Source organism: Bactrocera dorsalis, chromosome 4 (genome assembly GCF_023373825.1).
Source record: "Bactrocera dorsalis isolate Fly_Bdor chromosome 4, ASM2337382v1, whole genome shotgun sequence".
Classification (NCBI taxonomy): domain Eukaryota; kingdom Metazoa; phylum Arthropoda; class Insecta; order Diptera; family Tephritidae; genus Bactrocera; species Bactrocera dorsalis.
In genome coordinates this window covers 40,130,537-40,147,771 of record NC_064306.1, presented here as the reverse complement: position 1 = coordinate 40,147,771, position 17,235 = coordinate 40,130,537, and the positions used below count along the sequence as shown (strand labels likewise).

Genomic DNA, 17,235 nt, shown 5'->3' with positions numbered 1-17,235 from the left:
ATAATTAAAATAAAAAACATTAAAATAATTTAAGTAATAGAATTTTTTGCGTATAGTTAGAGCAAATTTCGGAACATTTTCAAAGACCGTACCATGTAAAGTTTTTTTGTTACCTAATTACTAAGAGCGAAGTTTATGGGTTACATGTGTTTCCTCGCGTAAAAAACAACCTATATTTACATTTTTTTCTCAAATAAAAAATCAAATATTTTATTAGATTTTTTTTACGCACTTACACTATTAAAAAAAGAAATTCTGAAATTTTTGGAAAATAAATGTTTTAAATTCGACCACTGCGACACCATTTGCGTTGACCACTCGGAAAAAAGGTGCGCCCACGTTGGCAGTATAACTTCTTAAAGTATCATTTAAAGCGAAACAAATAGGTGTTTTAGTCAAAAGCTTAACTTAGAACTGGGAAAAAGAAAAAAAAAAATGAAAATTGGAAAATTGTCAGACATTTTACAAAAAAAAAAAATGAAAATTTCGCGACATTTTTTTTTCAAATAGTTCTAATCGAAAAAAATCCTTTATCCAAGTATTTAAGAATTATATCTCAAAGACCTGTATAAAATTTCATAAAAATTAGTTGAGTAGTTCTCGAGAAATCTTGCCAGCCGATTTCAAAAACACAGTTTCGAGAAAACGCGTTTAAAGACGGCGCACTTAGCCTAGCTAACATCGAGCGCACAAGTTCTCAAGGTTGTATCTCCGAAACTATTACTTGGATTAACTTGAACAATATTTTAGAGGTCTATTAGAATTTTATAAGATAATAAAAACAAATTCTATTTTTTGAAGCTAGTAAACCCTTGTAACCCCTTGAGGTGAAAAGAACGACGAACATTTTTTTCGAAATAATTTTATATACATATTTATGTATAAGAAAAAACTAAAGTAAATTTCGCGGGTATTACGAAATACTTTAGAACAGGGATATTCATACTATAAAATCTGCGAAGCTAAAATTTACTTTGGTATCTAAAAAATGAACTTTACTCTTCGCTTTCCTAAAGAGAAAGATTTTAAAATACAAGTATAGTGTTTCTATTTCCACATCTAAAATTTTGAAAACGGTTGGAAATTTCATGGCAGACTTTAGTACCAAAATTCGTCAAAGATGAAAAGAAACGAATTTATTTTGATTATAAAAACCATGAAAATCGGAATCATAACCAAAATTCGGACAAGATGAAAGAACTATTTTTTTTTATTATACAAGCGAGGAGAAACAGACAACGACGCATTATAGCAAACACTCCTTGGAAACTCTCTTTTATAGGATTTCGCTCGATGTGGTAAATAGATATAGGAGAAACTTTATTGATATCAACCTACGCATACTACTCTCAAGCGATTGGGGATTCGAAGATATCTGTGTACTATATATTAGAAATGAAACTCCTTCACAGTAATTCAAGTAAAATACAATATTGAAAGAAAAATATAGATATTAAATATTTTATTAAAAATAAAGGATAAATCAGCATTTTATACAGTTACAGTGGTTACATAACTATTTTCTCAAAAGTATGTATACCAGCTTCTTTGTGAACATCAAAAGTACTGGTATAGAAAAAACCTTACTATGTATCAGGGAGAAAAATAATTCATATAAAATAACTTTACTTCCACAGACGGTTTCCTAAAGGCACACGTTGTGAAAATAGTTGATTTTGAATCATTAACTATTTGCTTAGAGAACGGAACTAACGACAAGCTTCTCATGTTTCCGCTAAAGATTTCCAAATCATACGTTTGTAAAGAAGTCATTAAGTTTGTATAGCTCAAAGCACTTCACTGAAACGGATACTGCAGCGCTAATACTAGGCTTGGAAGCGGTATGCTCTGATTTTCAGCAGAAATCATCACTCATAGTGTTATATGGTTTTTGTAGTTATTTTAATTACATAATGAAAGTATGCGTGCCGCAACGAACGAAAAATAGTTTTACTAAAAATATAGATCCAACACTTGAGCTTCGCGCTAATTAATGTGCGGCGTATGTATTTAAAAAAAAATCGATTAGCAAATTGCAGTTTATGTAGCTTTTGGGGTATATTAATAAAAAAAAAGTTAGTGTGAAAAATATATGTAAGTGTGTAAATGCGAATAGCGTTTATTATAGGCTTTATGCCGCAACACTATAAGACAAATTATAGAAACAGCGAGGTAACTTAACCGAAGTAACTTAACCTTAGCAGTGCGTTTACGGAGGACATGGCGGTAATGGCAATAACTAATCGGTGAAACTATAACACCAATAAGTCATGATTAGCTTTGAAGGCAAATAAGTAAGCTTTGGCGAGGAGGCGCACAGACGCAACCACAGCGACTAAAGTAATATTAATAGCGTTTATGACAACGGACTAATTAAATTTTAAATATGACTTCAAAGCAAAAGACGGAAAAATATTATAAGAAATGGGCTAAGTAACGATATTGAGTTCGAAAATGCCACAACAATGAAAAAAATAACAACTACACACAGCTGTAGGTATATGTATGTTTGCGGCCTGGCCGCCAGATGCTCTAACGCTAACACGCAAGTATCGAGTATGCAAATTAGTAGTGAACTGCCAGTTGCCACTTCAGTGGAATCAGTAGTGAATAGAACATACCCAGTCGCTGTTACCATGTACATGCTTGCATAGTCTAACTCAGGTAAGCGGTATGCTGTGTTTGTAGCTGGACGTAGTCATGTGTAAAGAGGCCTGCAGGCGCTTTACACGCTACTAAAAGACTTGTAAGCTTCCAGTCAAATTGTGGCGAAAATACTTTTAACAAGAAATATTTCACAAAATCTGGCCTATTAGTAGTGGCCTAAAGTTTTAAAACACCATACATGCATATGCGCATATACTTGAATGGACATAGTAAAGAGTTACATCAAGCCTGGCGGTGCGCGTTTGTTGGCGCTGTGGCGTATATACCATACATTAAAATTAATACCACATCAATCATTTAGCAATCGAGGCGGCCAAGTTCAAAGCAACGCGTCAGCTTTGACTAGGATCAAGCCACTATAACAGAGACAACATAAAATGTATTAGCACTGGGAAAAAATATGAAAATGTGAAAACGTGTACATATACATACTTACATATATACAAATGGATTTTAGCTCGCAGCCACAAAAATTAAACGTAGCTTATAACAAGCGAAGTTACACATGCGCATTGGTTTTAATTAAAGCGTTTAACCGCGCCAACAAACAAAGCGGCTCAGAAAGTAGATACACTTTAAAACAACAAAACCAATCATATATGTATGCGAGTATATAGGAGGTATGGGTCAATTCGAATTCGAAGTTAAAGATTTAGTAATTTTTTGGTGGCGTGTTTTGATGATTTAATTTTTTCTCATCATTTATCTTGCGTGTGTGCTTATGTTTTTAGCTTTTAAGCAGATAGTTGGCGGTGCGAGCTTGAACGCAGCCACACTGAAATGATAAATTACCAAGACAAACTGAAATTAACATTTTCTTTTTACACTCTTTAGACGATATTAAGAGCTTTAAAAGAGCATGATTTTTACAATTTAAAATAGGCAGTGGTGCTTAAGATTGCACACGTTGCAAGAATGTAATACAATATTTTATTAGCACGTTCAAAATATTTTTTTTTTGAATTTGTAACTGAAAATTGAAATGTTGTAATTAATGACAGGCTCATTAGCTGGCTCAAAGAATCTATCAGCGGCGGAATTCTCCAACGGCTGTACTAAAATTTATGAAAAAAAAAAATAAATAAAAAAAATAATAATAATTAATTAATAAAAATTACTTAAATTTATGGAAGCTCAAGTATTCTTAGAAAAGTTTTGGGGTTGTAGTAGCCAACGCGCTGCATGAATGTATATTTTTGAGTTTAGGTAAAAAATTGCCAAATTATATTGAATATCACTGGCAAAAGGCTAGTTTCATTTTCAATTTAGTTAGATTACGTTTTTTTCATATGTGAAAAAATAATAAAAATTTGCATAAAAATTAGTCGATTGAATTTTCCTCTAATCTAAAGAAATTTTTTTTATTATAAATTTAGTTTTATAAACAGTTTGTTTTATATATTCGTATAGTTAGTTTGGGAGCGAAAATCAATTTCTTTTCATTTCTGGAACATAATATATTATTGTACAATAAAATCTTAGGATTCAGCTTTAAATAAAATATTGTGATTCACTTCAATTTGATTCGAAAAGCAATAAATATTTTTCCATGCCTTACAGCTGTATCTTTCATATATAATTTTGTACTTTCAACTCCAAGTCTTTTCCTTCGCGGAGTGTCATTTATGATGGAAATAACGTATAACTTTTATTTTGAGATCCACCGTGGATCCGCCCTTGATGGCAGCTATATGCTATAGTGGTTCGATCTGAACAATTTTTTCGCAGATTATACCATTGTTTCGGGCAATAAGCCATGATAAGTTTTATGAAGATATCTCGTCAAATGAAAAATTTTTCTCTAAAAGGATATGACTTTGAATGTTCAGTTTGTAAGACAGCCATATGCTATAGTGTGCCGATCTGAACAATTTCTTCGTAGATTATACCTTTGTCTTTGAAAATAATCTAAATTTTATGAAGATATCTTGGCAAATAAAATAGTTTCTTATGCAAGGACAGGATTTATATCGTTCAGTTTGTATGGCAGCTATATGCTATAGTGGTCCGATCTGAACAATTTCTTCGGAGATTATATATTTTCCTTTGGAAATAATCCATGCCAAATTTTATCAAGATATTCTGTCAAATAAAAAAGTTTTCTAAACAAGGACACGATTTCGATCATTCAGTTTGTAAGACAGCCATATGCTATAGCGGTCTGATCTGAACAATTTTTTCAGAGATTACACCATTGCCATTGAAAATAATCCGTACCAAGTTTTATGAAGATATCTTGGCAAATAAAAATATTTTCTATACAGGAATATGATTTTGAATGTTCAGTTTGTATGGCAGTTATATGCTGTAGCGGTCCCATATAGGCGTGTATACTGACAGATGAACATGTCTAAATTGACTCAGCTTGTCATGCTGATCATTTATATACTATATATTTTAATTCGGTCGCCGACGGTTTCTTCTGCGTGCTACAAACTACGTGGTAAACTTAATATACTATATCTTGTTCAGTTTATATTCAGAGTATCTATTTAAAATTTTTATAAAATGCAGATCTATCATGAGACAAGGAGTTTCATACCATGTTAGCTTTGCTGTTGTGCATCAAAAGTTCGCAACTGGATTTATACCTAGATTTGTTTAGTCTTCAGTGCGATTTCCCGTCAACTGGCATTTAGAAAGTCGGTGACTTTTATAGCATTGCAGCTAACACTACACCGATCTTTTTGATATTGCCAATGCTATTTCCGTACATAATTTACAGGGTAACGCTGGAGAGTTATTTTAAAATATTAAAAAAAAAATTAAGATGTTAATAATTTTTATTTTGAAATAACAATTTAGTAAATTCCTTCGTTAAAAATCGAGTTTCGTATTTCAAAGTATTCTAAGAAATTGATTGATTGAAATTTCGAAAAATTCTGTCGGGGATATCTTGAGAAAACTAGTAACTAGTATAATAACTTGTTTAGTAACTGGTATAGTAACTGGTATAATGTATGAACGTTAATTTTTTGATTTCGGATGATCCTGCACCAAATTATCAAGGGCAGCTCAAACTCATCTTTTTCCCCCGACACATTCGAATAAAAACTAACTAAAAAGCAAAAGTGAGTGTTGTTATACGAAATAACTTTATAATATGACGAGTACCTACCATACGACGACATTGACATAGTTCAGCGAATTAAAAGACAACGGCTACGCTGGCTAGGACATGTCGTCCGAATGGACGAAAACACTCCAGCTCTGAAAGTATTCGAAGCAGTACCCGCCGTTGGAAACAGAAGAAGACCTCCACCTCGTTGGAAAGGCCAGGTGAAGAAAGACCTGGCTGCGTTTGGCAACTACAATTGGCGCCAAACAGTGAAAAGAAAGAACGACTGGCGCGCTGTTGTAAACCCGGCTATAAGCGTAAGCGGTGTCTACGCCAGTAAAGAGGAAGAAGATATACCTACCTAACCAATGAAGGCGCCACAAACCGATGCCCCAAAATTTTGAGTTGAAAGTTATTCAGTTCTTTTCACATCAGCTGGATTAAAAAAAATAATAAACTGGAAAAGAACAAAAAAAAGTTAATAAACAAATCGAAATTAACAATTACCTAACGGCTCGTTTGTAATCGCTATCGAAGCGGCATATGCCGTACAACAAAAGAAATTAAGAAATAATGTGCATATACATATTTATATAAATATTCCCGTAGTCAGCTGACATAAAATTGGAAAGCATTTTGAGGCGCATTCATTGATCGCGCGCAACAAACGCCAACCAAGCGATCGGTGTGCAACTACCGCTGTGGCGGCTATGTAACAAAGGCAAAACCGCCGTGTCATTTATTAATTTTGTAATTAATCGTATTGAAAAGTAGAAGATTATTAAAGTACATATGAAAATAAAAATCATGTAAATTATCGATAAACCAGGACGAGCTGAGAATTGTACTTGTGCACTAAATTGGGAGCCACCGGTGCGCCCACTACAACAACAAAACAGGGGAACTGCTATGCTCGGTGGTCAGGTGTGCGCTGTGGGAGCTATACCACTGGTCTAAGTGGTGTAAGCGCCGGCAAGTGTAAATATGTTTTCAAAACGGCGTATTGATTTTTAAGTCGACCGCTCGCGCCTCCACATCGCTACGCGTTCACATCTCCACGCGTAGACGCGCTAACCGCAGGTGGTGGCCTGGTAATACGAGCTGCCACAGTGGCGGCTGGACGTCAGCGGTCTCTTTGTTACCAAACTATTATTTAATAACTTTTAATGAGTTTTCTCTATCCATTTAATGTAGCCGAAAATATGAATAAACTGCGGAGCAAAGGGTACGCGCTGCCGCATAGGCTGAGGCAGCAGAAGGCCGGGTTAAACGGCAACAGCCATTTGCATCGGCGCGTTCAATGATTTTTTTATGTTCACTTAAGTGTATGTATGTATGTGTAGTAGCGCCACATAGCCTTTGTACGCCGCATGTAGACGCTATTAACAAATGAAATTAGTCGCCATGACTTTGCTAAAAAAGCGGGCAATTGTCGAGCTTAATTGAAAAGAGATGCAGTGCGACTCAGTGAACATAACAAAAGTCAAATACGAGTATGCCGTACGCATCGGTCTCGACATTAACATGGTTTTCTATGTTTTTATTATAATTTTTTTCTCTTATCTTGTCTGCTAGCAGTCACCAGTCACCAGTCAGCAGTCAGACAGCCAGTCAGTCATTCAGTTAGTTTTGCGTACGTATGCATCCCCCAACAACACATTGATGTAGCTGTAGTTGTGTTTACTATTAACGTGTACGAGTATATGTATGATCAGCGCAACTGACTGTGTTGCGCGCATGCGCATCACTTCAGCGCGTTCGAAATGCGTCGCTGACTTGCAATTTCGTTTGAGATGCGTAGCAGCAGCGCACATTGGCTATTGCGCGGGAAATTGTGGCACCAGAAAAGTCATAAATAGAGACTTATAAGGAATAAGGAAAAAATGCGTTGGAAATTGCTTAATGCCACTTGTGACTTTTGCAAGCGCTGCGCGTTCTGTGATTTTTACACACGTATGTTTGTATGTTTGTACAAATGCTTGTAGAAAAAGTTGTTTTCCATGTTTTTGTATTGGTTGTATTACATGCATTATTATGAATGGTTATTACGATATATTAAGGTGTTTTTATTATGCGTTTTACAGTCTGTTTTTTCATGATTTTTTTTGTGGTTGTATGCTTTCTTGTTGCAGCGTTAAGTTTTATGACTGGTCATTGCTTAATTACTGCAATCGTGCTACTGATTGTCGTGATTATTGTTTTATTTGACTTATTTTAACACTTTTTATAATGCCCAAGTGGGTACGGGAAAATTTAATAACTACAATTTTAATTTTGTATGCGAACTTATTTAATTTGACTGATAGTGTCATATAATCTAATAATGATAATTTGTTTGGAGTGAAATTTTTCGAAATTTAGTTATTTTGATGATTTGATAATTTTTTTTATATATATGTTGAAGCGATTACCATATTAAAGGGGGATGCCTCTAGTACCGTCAATAAAGGTAATTCTTTCCACTTTTTTAGGGGAGCATAAAAACAGATCATATCCGATTTTTTTGCATATACTCGTACATATGTATTATAAAAGGTAAATATTATTGAACTACAAAATAATTATTATTTGATGTCAAAAAAAAAGCAAAATGGCGGCAATATCAACGATCCCGTTGATTAACATTTTTTGCGGCCATCAACTTCCTGGCTAGGCTTCTTATCTGAAACAAAAAAAGTGCATGTTTTTAATCTGAAAGGTTTTTATCAAGTGCTTAGTAGAGAGGTTTTGAGAATTTTGAAGAAGCTTGGATTTTGTAAAAAGGGTAATTTTTAACTGCGCTTTTCGACATCAAAATAGTTAAACAACTATCAGATTTTTTCGGAAAAGCGCTCTATCACGCACTTGTGTATAAAGTTGTTTATAAAAAACGCTTTAGTTTTGACAGTCGGATAAAAAAAGTTAGTTTCGAGGAAACGAGCCTTAATGTTTTGCTACCTATACAGCCACTGCATGAAGTGTTATGGGACCTATTTCTTCGAAAATATTCGGAGTAAACCAATGAAGCTTAGGGACTATATTTTTGAATAGTTTTTTAATTGATTAGAGCGAACATTTTTTTAAATTTTTTGAAAATTCTAGAGGTATCTCCCCCTTAAGGAAGGATTTAGGGTTTCAAGGTAAAAAATGAGTTGTCAAGCAGTTTTGCAATGACAGTAAACTAAAAAGTTACGAAAAAATTACCCTATATTGTCAAAAGTGTGATCAATAATGTACAAAAGTTCCGAATAAAACTTCTCAATCCATATTTAAGCAATAAATTTGCAAAAAAAAGTCTTTTTTTATCTCGAAAACCTGGCTCCTCTCTTAAATAGCATAGCACGCAAAAAATTACATGATCGCTTTCCCAACGGATTTTTTTTAGTGCAGAAATTATTATAAAGAAATATATTTACTAAGAAAATCGTGTGACGAAATGTAAATACGAACTTTAGAATCCTAAAATATTGAAATGATGTCTACTTATTTATTTGTTACACAGGGGATTTCGAGGCGTCTTTATTATCACAAAGATTGGCTATATATTGGCTATAAAGCTATTTCGTCACCTAAAATGTAAAATAACGTAACATCATTTTTCATAAGTTTACTGGCGAAGAAAAAACCGATATACAAGAAACCACTCATATTCAAACAAAATTTGAGTTTCGGTTATAAAGTGGTTATAAAGTAGTTATATATTGGTTATATAAATGGTTATATAATGGTTATAAAATGGTTATATATTGGTTATATATAGGTTATATCTGACAGCAGAAGCTGAAAATTGTGTGCTACATATAAATAATATGATGTAGTGAATCTTAAGCAATGCAAAAATCAATTTCGAATTTTTGGTGATATGTTGTTTTGCATTTTGGGTGACGATAAAAAGTTATATCGGCTAAAATAATAAAAAATAGCATAATAACCACATTATACAATATATATGTATATATATATCTTTTATAGCCACATTGTTGCATTCTCCTAGTTTTATTTCAACAAATAAAGCTTACATAAATCTTCAAGCACTATGTCTATATTATCTACATATATTGAATATATAAAGTCGAATCGTGAATTCCACACTTCTCTGAGTTGCATATAAAATAAATTAAAAACATAAAATCATTTTAAATCGCAACATACGGATTTTGCTTGAGACTCGTCGAACGAGCTTTTAAAGCGCACACAGAAATATCGATTGCAATTTCAGAAATTAAATTTCTTTGCACGTTGCGCGATCTTTTGGTATGATTATCACAATTATCTGCAATTCAGACTATAAATCACTTCGCTCTTTGTTTCTGCAGTTGTTATTTTTGTTGTTGATTTTTGAGTGTGCGTGCGTTCGGTTTAAATGTAATTTTTCTGTTATTTTTTATTATATTTTTATATACGGTACTTATGCATGGATATGCATGAATATACATATGTAGTATAGCAGTTGGAAAACAGAAAGTAAGAAAATGGCGAGAATACAAACATAAGTGTAGTAGATGTAGAATAGTAGGAGGATGCCTTATTATACATATGGACCTTAGCAAAAATATTGGTTCTGTGTAAAATTCAGGGATGCTATTCTAAAATTCAGATTACTTAATCAATCCAGCACGTTTTAGATAATTTTTTTTTTTTAAATGATATTCAACACTTTCGTGAAACAACATATAACTTATTATATTGAATTGTTTGTAATTATGTACATACTTGTATATCCTATATGGTCCAATGGGTCCGATATATGAGTATCCAATATGTAAGCAGCTTCTTGGACAAAAGAGAATGTGTGGCAAAATTTCCGATTGGTATTTGAGGGGGATCAATTCGCATATTTACGGACAATCCGACGTTATTAATATTGATTAAACATAATATATAACCCTAAAGTGTACTTTAAGGGGTTACATGGATTTACGGGTTTCACAATATAGAAATTTTACACAGGTCTTTGAGATACGATTCTTAGACTTAGACGAGGGATTTAATTACTATTTATAAAAAAAAGTAGCGAAATTTTCACTGAATTTTTATTTTTTTGTCTGCCAAAAATCCAGTTTTGATTCTTTTTCCTTCGTCCAAGTTTTAAGTTAAGGTTTTAAGTAAACGTATTTTTCACTTTAGATGATCCTGTAAGCAGTTATCCTGCTAACGCGAGCGCATATTTTTTCCGAAGGGTCACCGGAAATAGCGTCGCAATGGCCGAGTTTAAAAGATTTTTTCCAAGATTTTTGGAATTTCTATATTAATAGTGTGTGTTTGTAACAATAAAAAATTCTAATAAAATATTTGATTTTGTATATGTGAAATTTTTTTTTGAAAAATGCTGTTTTTTACCCGAGGAAACCCTTGTAATCCCTTAAATACATATAGTACAATTTTGACACTAAAGTGTACTTGAAGCCAAACTAAATATTTTTAAATTTATTTCAATACTATAATAGCATCACCTCTTAGAGGCTTATGATCAGTATCAAACTTAAAATTCTTCTTCTTTAAAATTTTAACGTTGAAAAGGAGCATGAAAGCGAAGATCGATTTCATTTGATTTGGATCGAAAGTGCAAACACAACAACTCCATATTTATGTGTTTTCTAATTACCGAGCAATTTAAGTTTATTTTGCTTTACGACTTTTCCAATGCAAATACACGATTCTATAATTTGTCCACTTATAGTACGGATTTTTATTGTTGCACTTTGCATTGAGCGCAATTTACCACGTTTAAAGAAAATTGTTTATGAGCAGTGCTTATACTTAATTACAATTCTCAATACGAAAAAATACCTATAATAATATTGACTACCTTTCAACACTTGCGCATGATTTTTCCGTTATGCAATGGCTATAAATAATTTTAATCATGCAGTTTAATTAAACTATGTGCTTATTCTCATTATATGCAAGGCGGTCGGTTAAAGTGTCATGTTTATTTTTATGACTATGTTTGCCATAAGTCGTCAATTGCCTGTAGTATAAACAATGTTCTTTGGTGTTTCTTAATTTTCATTATATACGCATATAATCTGTGTGTGTGTGTGTGTGTATGATTCTCTTTTTTACTAAGTGTATAGTTTATCCTGCTTACTTTTGTTAGCATATCGACTTTTAACACATCGCTTTGCCAACCAATCCAAACCAATTTGTTGCTAGCAGTTACTCGTTCCTCTACTCAACACGGTCGGCTTACACACTTTGTCCCAGTTTGTGTATTAAATTTCACTCGACTGCCGCACAATTCTCCTTTTGGGTCGCTAATGAGCGTAATTACACTTTGAAATTAGGTTTTTTCTGTTCTTCTCGTTTAGCTGAGTTTCAGTGCCATCCCATGGCAGTGCCTTGCACTCCACTTCAAACCCTTGCTGTCGAAACTTTGGCAAATTATGCCTTATGAGGTCGTATGCGGAGTTCATGCAAAGATTGCTATGTTAGTATGTATGTATGTATGTATGTATGTATGCTTTAGTAGTTAGGCACAATGTTGTGTCAACCCTCAACAGAGCAGCTCTTCATTAGTGGACACATGTTCATCAGCGTTGAGAATTTAGAAGTATATAAATATGTAATGCTGACAAATTAGCTGAAAATGCATATGCATAAACACACAAACATACATATGCATGTACAAATGCTTTTCATAATTTTCATTTGCTTGCTTATATGCTCATACAGTGTTACACTAATTTGACGTGTTTGTATTAACCTTGGCTAGCAATAACAAAAACAGTAAATAATACAATAACAAGGTGACAAGCGCCGACGTACGCCAATCGGGTGTGGCGTTCAGTTAATGCGAGCAGCTATAAATTTATGTATGTATGTATGTACATATGACCACATACCGACTACGATACGGTGTTGTGCTGAAGCCTTTTGCGCTTTACAGCTTTATATTAGAGTTAAATGTGAATTTTTGAATAATTTTGATAAAATCATGAGAAAGCGCTGAGTGAATTTACGCGAAATCAATTTGCATTGACATTTACAAATTTAATATGTACAGGCCAAGGGCTGGGAATATGATTTTATAATACTTACAAATATAATTATGGAAGTAAAGAGTAGAAAAACTCATTAAAATATTTTTGTATTGAGGGAATAAATATTATTCAAATAATGTTCTTGCAAAATTTCCACCAAATCGACTGACCACCACTTAAGGGTTTATACGGATTTTCTAGGGTAAAAAACAGCCTGTTTTTTACAATAGTTTATTATATAAAAATGAAGTATTTTATTAGAACTTTTTATTGTTACACACAAAAACTATTCGCAAAAAAAAGTCTAAAATTTTGGAAAAAACATTTTAAACTCGGCCATTGCGACGCCATTTGTTTGGCTTGTAACTATATAATTTTTTACTTGCAACTCAAAGTCGTTTTCTTCCCAAAGTGTCACTCATGGTGCAAATAATGAATAACTTTTAACGTGAATCCGCGCTTGAGGTATCCTACCGACTGCATGGAGCAAAATAGTTATTGTTAATACTAACGATACGATACGATACGATACTAAAACGCATATAATTTTGATTATATTGGGTTGTCAAAAAGTCTTGCGGTATTTTCGCTAGTTGGCGCTGAAAGCGCGTAGTTCTAGTTTTATTCGTTATATTAGTGACATATTTTTGAAAAATCTAAATTTCTTGATTAAATTACACAGGGCGGCATTTCGGAAATAAAGATGAATATTACAGAATCTCGTTTTATATACAATTTTACTTCAATTTGAAGAATATAAATCAATCTTTCAAAACTTTGGACAATTATTCCTGCTTCAAAGCCGAAAACCCTCCCGGTATCCGCTATTGGTCGGACGGATAAAAAATAAAGTACATCTAGCACCTTCGAGTGCTCCTCATGACAGCTGGTAATAAAGATTTTAAGGTTTTTTTAAAGCTTAACTTCTCAAAAAAGTTGTCATCAATTATATCGTCAATATATCGTTCAAAATTAAACTAAAGACGTACTTCACTTTTCGACTTTGCGGTAACTGTACTGTGACTACGACCTACCCTGTAATACCATCCACTTCTACACAGTGAACTGTTTTAGAGATTTTTGTATAGGAAAACTTTCTTATATCTTCCTTAAAATATAAAATATATACATATAATATATTTTTAGACCTGTGTTTTCCAATACTTTTTTCGGAAATCATTGATTTTGACAGCTCTTAAATGATTTTTTGCCAGTTTACTATGTAATTTCATAATTTTGGTTTCGGTTTATTCGAACATTTGTAAATTGTTCAAGTTTATTCCAAAAATATTAGTTTGTTCCGAGTCACGCATTGCGTCCTGCGTCCAATATTCGGTCGACATAATCACCTAGCAGAGTCGGTAATTCCAGCAACCTTGGATCGGTTTCGCACCACATTTACTATAGTGGATAATGCGAGTCCACGTCGTACAGGGCGCACGAAAAACGAATGAAGGCCCGAATGAGCCCATAAGCTATCGCGTGCAAAAATTGAAGCAGTACCCTTCTATGAGGTGTGTTCAAAACGTATCGCGAATCGTAACTAACAGTTTTCTTCGATTGCAGGGGCGTGGTGCATCATGAGTTCTTGCCACAGGGAAGAACGGTCAATAAGGAATATTACCTGAAAGTTATGCGCAATTTGCGCGAAGCAATCCGCCCCGATTTGTGGAAGAACAAAAATTGGCTTTTGCACCACGATAACGCCATTGCTCACACATCGTTGCTTGTGCGCGACTTTTTTACCAAAAACAACACACTAATGATGCCGCAGCCACCGTATTCCCCAGATCTGGCCCCCTGTGACTTTTTCTTGTTCCCTAAACTGAATAGGCCCATGAACGGACGACGTTACGCTTCTCTTGACGAGATAAAGACGGCATCGATGGAGGAGCTGAAGAAGAAAAAAAATTATTTTTTGAAGTGTTTCGAAGATTGGAAAAACCGTTGGCACAAGTGTGTAATATCTCATGGGGATTACTTTGAAGGGGACAAAATAGATATTCATGAATAAATAAACAATTTTTGAAAAAACACAAAATTCGCGATACTTTCACACCTCGTACTTTATGAAAGATTTTGTTAATTTGCGGGCTTCACCTTGTGTAAAAGCGAACCGCCATTAAACGTGCCGGACGCCGATTTTAACAAGAAAAATTTGTTCATCGATGAAGCTTACTTGTAGTTATGTAAATGGGTAAGTTAATAAACAAAATTTCCGTATGTGGGGTGCTGTTAATCCACGAGAGATTGTTGAAATGCCGTTACATCCCCAGATGGAGTTATTGGTCCATAATTCTTCCAAACTGAAGCTGGCCATAAGGTTATTGTAAATAGGGAACGCTATAAAGCTAGGAGTAATGACTTTTTGGAGGACATTGATGTGGAAAACCTTCGGTTCCTACAGGACGACATTATATGCAATACAGTCTATGAAGCAATTAATTTAGTGGAAGAATCCTTAGATGAGCACGTTATTTCGGGTCGTGAGCCTGAGACGTACCATCGTGCGATTCATCATCGCTGGACTATTTTTTGTGGGATTATGTTAAGTCGCTTCTCTACTCAGATCGAGCTTGTCTGCGACGGTTAACACTTTGGAAGAAAATATTCGGCGCATTACTGCTTATATACGGCCTCAATTGTTGCTAAAAGTGTTCTAAAACTGGGCTCCTCGGCTGTAAACTATTTAAGCCAGTCACTGCGGTCACCTGTCTGATATAATTTTTAAAACTTAATGAACAAATCTCTATAATTCAAGGTAACTTCCTGGTCATTATATTAAATTATATGCGCTTTATTTCTGCTTTAAAGCCACATGTCTAAAAACCATGTTTCACATAAATTTAGAGTCGATAAAAGTTTAAGTTTCCAAATTCGTGACCAAAATACGTCCGTTTGTTTGCACTATTTGACAGCTTGTTAAAAGAAGTGTATGGTATGCATTTGTCAATTCAGCATGGCATAACACATCCTTTTGCCATTTCTCAAACGAACGCAGATGAAAAGTCAGAAGCCGCTCAAAATGCAGGGAGTCCGCAATATGCTAAATATGTGACAACTAGTTGCTGGCAAATAAAGCATAAGTGTGTTTGTATTTGCATTTGCGATTAACGAGCGCATCATTAAACACACTTGCAACGACTTCATTTAATGTTTTAACAGTTTATGCGCCACATAGAGCTGATTATGGGGCAATAAAAGCGGTTGGCGGGCAATAAAAATGTTGAAACCGAAAAACAAATAAATTGGAAAATGAATATGTATATATGTATGTATGTATATTTTCATGATGCATTGACAACCACAAGTGTTATGGGGACACACTTTGCAACATATTTACATACATACAAATGTGCATATGCTTGCTGACAACGTAATGCAGCACTGCCGCCGTGGTACCCCCGTATATTGGGGCAGCAATCAGACAAGCATAACGCTTGCGGTATCAAAGTAAAAATAAATCACTGCCTAAATGGCGTAAATGAGCAGACGTAAATCATTTCACACTCTGCGGAAATTTATGAAACTGAGTTTCCCAAAATGTCAGCCACATTGGTTTGAAAGGCTGGCGCGTTGGACTAGAGTTTTGTCATAAAAGTTGTGTACTTGTTGCAACTTTGCTGACATTTTAGGTCGCTTATAATTATTGTTGTTTTTTACATATGATTTGCCTATAAATTTGTTGACGTTTGTTTTATTTATAAATTTTATGGCACAAACTGTTGACAGGCACTCGTCACCCACGAGTTTTTTTTACTTTTTAGATTTTTTGTCATTTTGTAGGCAAAATGCGGGTGGCAACTTGGGAAAATGAACACTCTGTGCAAGTATTTAACAACCTGTAAACTGAGCTAATTAAAATTAATTTTTTACAAGCCGTTACAAATATTTCCGTTTCCTCTGACAAGTCCACATATTTGTGTAGAAACTATTGTCATATGCGGTCAAATGTTTTCTTTTCGATATATGGTAGGTTTCTGTAAGATAAAACTTTAAGAAGGCAATAAAATTTTTAGTAACAATAAACTAGCGCACTACCTAACGCATCACAAATGCTTATTTAAGGGGTTACATGGGTTTGCGGGTTAAAAAAAAATCGATTTTTTTATTGTCTTATTAAATTTTACAACACCTTTAGAATTTTGCCTAAATTTTATCTCTAAAAAATTGTTCTAAATCTTTAAGTTGATCCTTGTAATACTTTCGGAGATACAGCCTTGAGAAGTTGTGCGTTCGAGGCTACCTAGGCTAAGTGCGCCGTCTTTAGACGCGTTTTTCTCGAAACAGTGTTTCAGAAGTCGGTTAGCAAGATTTTTCGAGAACTGCTCAACCGATCTTTATGAAATTTTACACAGGTCTTTGAGATACCATTCTAAATGACTTGGACGATTTTTTTCGACTATTTGAAAAAAATTTCGGGAAATTTTCACTGAAACTTAAATTTTTTGGTAAAACTGTCGGCCAAAAATCCAATTTTCGGTTTATTTTTCCCTCATCCGAATTCGGGTTTTAACTAAAACACATATTTTTCACTTGAGATGAGCC

The 17,235-nt window shown here is 34.0% G+C and overlaps 1 protein-coding gene across 3 annotated transcripts in view; it reads left to right on the top strand.

The window, feature by feature from the left end:
* The window catches only part of LOC105233308 (transcription factor Sp9), a 75,908-nt gene that overhangs the window by 3,100 nt on the left and 55,573 nt on the right, over positions 1–17,235 (top strand). The window contains exon 1 of one of the 3 annotated variants that reach the window (XM_049454476.1): positions 2,643–2,664. The exons of the other annotated variants lie outside the window; for them this stretch is intronic. The gene's annotated coding sequence lies outside the window, so the exon portion shown is untranslated. Of the gene's footprint in view, positions 1–2,642; positions 2,665–17,235 lie in introns of those variants that run through there. 3 annotated transcript variants of the gene reach the window in all.